The sequence below is a fragment of the Papaver somniferum genome, chromosome 3 (genome assembly GCF_003573695.1).
Source record: "Papaver somniferum cultivar HN1 chromosome 3, ASM357369v1, whole genome shotgun sequence".
NCBI lineage: Eukaryota > Viridiplantae > Streptophyta > Magnoliopsida > Ranunculales > Papaveraceae > Papaver > Papaver somniferum.
The window spans coordinates 208,288,953-208,292,778 of record NC_039360.1 but is presented as its reverse complement, the minus strand read 5'-3'; the positions used below and the strand labels follow the sequence as shown (position 1 = coordinate 208,292,778).

The 3,826-nt window shown below is 34.0% G+C and overlaps 1 long non-coding RNA gene across 3 annotated transcripts; it reads left to right on the top strand.

Moving 5' to 3' along the window:
• Positions 1-308: 308 nt before the first annotated feature.
• On the top strand, positions 309-3,026 carry LOC113358530. Of its 3 annotated transcripts, XR_003364650.1 has the most exons (5): positions 309-445; positions 596-1,112; positions 1,697-1,721; positions 2,016-2,079; positions 2,617-3,026. It is a non-coding gene; the product is annotated as an uncharacterized LOC113358530 (long non-coding RNA). The 3 variants fall into 3 exon arrangements; XR_003364649.1 differs by having other exon boundaries at positions 596-1,721; XR_003364651.1 differs by having other exon boundaries at positions 333-445; positions 608-1,721.
• Positions 3,027-3,826: the final 800 nt, after the last annotated feature.

The window sequence follows — 3,826 nt, the reverse complement described above, 5'->3', positions numbered from 1 at the left end:
ATTAAATGTAAATTATAAGCATAGCGCATCAAAAATACCTAAGACTAAGAATACACTATCAAAAAGATTACAAATAATTAAAATAAATTAAATCGATTTAAATAAAACACTTTAAACCTCTAAATCATATAAATCCCCACGTCGCGGTGAGAATATCCACGCTTAGGTGAGCACCGCCCCGTTCAAAATTCTCCATCCCACTTTTCCTTAAATTATACGAATGTAACGGTGAATACCGGTTTTTTATTAAAAAACAAGAAAAAAAAAGAAAACTAAAAAACAGTTCTTCACGGAAACAAAGAAAAAAAGAAAAAACATTGCGACCTAATTCTATTCTCTTCTTCTCTTTATTCTTCATATCCATTACCATTATTACGTCTCTCTGCAGCGCTTTTCTTTTTGAGCTTATTTTTCTCACGGAAACAGTCTTCACGGGAAGTTGCAGGTAGGATTTTTGTTTATGCTTATTTTTCTTGATTCAATTAAGCTTCCATTATGGGTTTTAAGATTGTAAACCGTAATAAATTTCTGTTCTACTTTCACAACTCTTTTGCAGTTTTGTAGCTAATATACTTCTTTTGTGTTTTCGGTGAAGTTTTTGTTTCAGGGTTTTAGGAAGAAAAGCATAATCAGAAAGATGATGAGGAGGAATATAAGAAAAAACCCTAGAAGGATTTTATTATTCTCCCTTTCTTCTTGATTCAATTAAGCTTCCATGATGGGTTTTTTAGTTTGCTTTTTAGGGTTTGAAGCTTAGCATTCTACTCCAGTACTTTTTTTCTCCTGCCTCTCTACTTCTGTCCTCGATCTATCTAATCCCTCCCTTTCTTCTTTGTTTATAGCTTATTTTTCTCAAGTTAATAATTTTCTTCTTTGTAACTTATTTATCTGTGAATCACTAATCCTAAGATACTAATTAATCTTCATGTTTACAATTTGTAAATTTGATTTATTATCTCTGATGGAATTGTTGATTGCCATTTGGTTTTGGGGTTTACGTTTAATTTCTGTAGATAATAAAGGAGGAAGAAGAAGAAGAAGTTGAACCATGGCGAGAGGAAACGGTACATTAACTATCAAAGCTACAGTAACTGACACTTTGTCCAGTTGGGGTATTATCTCTGTAGGATACATTAGTTTTCTCCAGTGAGCGTCGTATAATTGCTGTTAACGATTGTAGATTTTAATTAATGATGTGCTTAATATACGTTGATTTACGAAAATCACAACAAACATAATATATGTTGTTTCTGAATTATGGACATCCAAGACAAAAGGGAGAGCTAGGATTTGATAGGGGTTGTTGCTATTGCTGTAGTGTTGCAGAATCAAACCATGGATAAAAACAAAATGACAGAATTAGTTTATATGGTGGTGGATTCTGCTGCACAATTCCTACCAGAATTTTCTTAGTGTTTCTACATCTAATTTTTACTGCTTTTATAATTGTTCTTCGTTTTGTTTTATTTTTGCATTTACGATTTTAGCGTAAATGGAAATCCCTAACCGTATTCGTGAAACCAAAATTGCGTTTGATTGTGTTTGTTTTTCTTTCTTTTTTCTAGATTTAATTTTAATTTGTCTGTGTTTGACTTTTTGGTTTTTATTCAAAAGATTTTGTCTGTTTGCTTGATTTATCCGTGGAACGAACATAAGCTAATAACAAAAATTTCTTGATTTTGTTCTGATTTTGCAGATGAGGGTCTCCCATTTCTAACCAGGTGAGATTTTCTAACAATAACAGGCTCGATCATGGTTTTAATGATTATTCATTTTATATGTTTGTATTAGAGCCGTATGTTGATTATATATGTTTTTGTTGGTTAAGAAATGATGTTCTATGTCCTAAATTGGTTTTTCGTTTTTGTAGTACTACTTTTCCAGGCAGTGACTATGATCATATGCACTCTTCAATGAGTTCAGAAGAAGTAGTAATAGTTTAGGGTTCTTGGATAAATTCGTTAAACATACACTCTGGTATGTACTATAATAGCCAACTCTTTTCCTATATGCAGATGCATCAAGGTTCTTTGGCCTACACTATAGACTGGAGGTACAAGCAGATTTTCAAAAAAGTTGGTAAGTAAATTGATGTTCTTCTGATTGACTTGCTGCGGTAATTGTTTTTTATTTTTGGGAGCAGCTGAAATTTTTTGTTCTTGCGTAATTGAGTTATGGTTATTGGTTAAGCTTAAATTTATAATATTTGGATATAATTGTGTGGAATGGTGCTTTTCGTTGATGTTCTTGGATGGGCAATTAGTAGTGTCCTTTGTTGTCTGCTAAAAGGTTTAGGGATGAACCGCATAGTACCATGTGAAGTAGGTTTTCTTCAGGCTTCTTTTTGTATCCTCTGTTAAGTTGTGTAGCCTAGAAATGAATTTTTAAGAATCCAATTGTTAAGTAAATGTGTTAAAAATTGGATTCTTAAAAATTCATTTCTAGGCTACAAAATACAATTGGGCGCCTGATTAACAATTTGATCTCAATCTATTTCCATGACTGTCTCTTTCATCTCTTTTTTCCTTATGTGGTCCTTTCCACAAACAGTCTTCCGTTTCGGCAGTTAGGAGTTTATCCAGTAAGTTGGGGTTTTTTAATTTGATGTATATTTAGGTAGTCGTGACAAAAGCAGTGAAGACATGTTTTAAACGAATATATTTGCATCTACAGTATTGATGCATTCGGAAGGCTCTGATATCTTCCAGGTACATTTTTGTCATGCTTTCCCATGCAGAAAACCCTACTCTGAGTATGTTGTTCCATGTTGGTTTTGATCTGCAAACGTTTATTAGCAGGGGATTTTACTCTTTGCAGCATCACCCTTCAACAAATATCAGTCACCTCCTTTAAATTGCTGGTAAAATTACGTGAATGTTCTGGTGGACGGCTTTTATAAATGTTGATCAATTTTCTTCTGTTTATTTGGACGCCCTAGGACTTGATGTTTGTAAAATTTGGTTGTTGTAAACATTTGTTGTGATACCCATAAATTTGAAGGAAAAAAAAGGAACAGTGCTTAGTAATTTTCGTTCCTTTCCCTTTTGTAACTTCTTATTCAACAGTGGTACAGTGCACGAGAGTTAGATCTAGGGGGACTTGCCTACTAGGACAACCTTTTTTTGTTTTGTGTACTGCAAAATCATATTGGGTAAAAGCTTCAAATTTACTGTTACTACAACACACTTTTAGAACCGATTCGCCATTTGGATTCAACACCTAAAGGATGCTGCAAAGACTTTGGATATCCCAAAGAAGAAAAACTTAATTTTATTTATCAAGAGAAAGAACTACTATGCATTTCTATCATAGTTTCATTTTCATGAAGCGTGCTATTAGCTTTGAGATTTAATATTTTAATGCTGGAAAAAAAATTATTTATATACTACAAATGGGAAGGGTAAACTCCTAAGCGAAAGAGCTACTATGCATTTCTATCATAGTTTCATTTCCATGAAGCGTGCTATTAGTTTTGAGATTTAATATTTTGATGAAAAACAATTATTTATATACTACAAATGGGAAGGGTAAACTCCTAAGCAACGGGACGGGGCTAAATAAAAAATTTGGTCGTGGCGATGGCCGGCCACAACAAATTTAAAATGCATCGGGACGGGGTGACGATAAGCCGAGCCACACCAATTCAAAAATCCTTAGCATGCATTGGGACGGGGCGAGGCGAAGCCAAACCACACCAAATCAAAACTGTAGCGCGATGGGGCAGGGCAAAGCCGAGCCACACACAAATCAAAAATGTGGCACGACGGAAAGCGAAGTCACATCACACCAAACCAAAAATATGGTTAAAAGAAAAGAAAAAAATGGT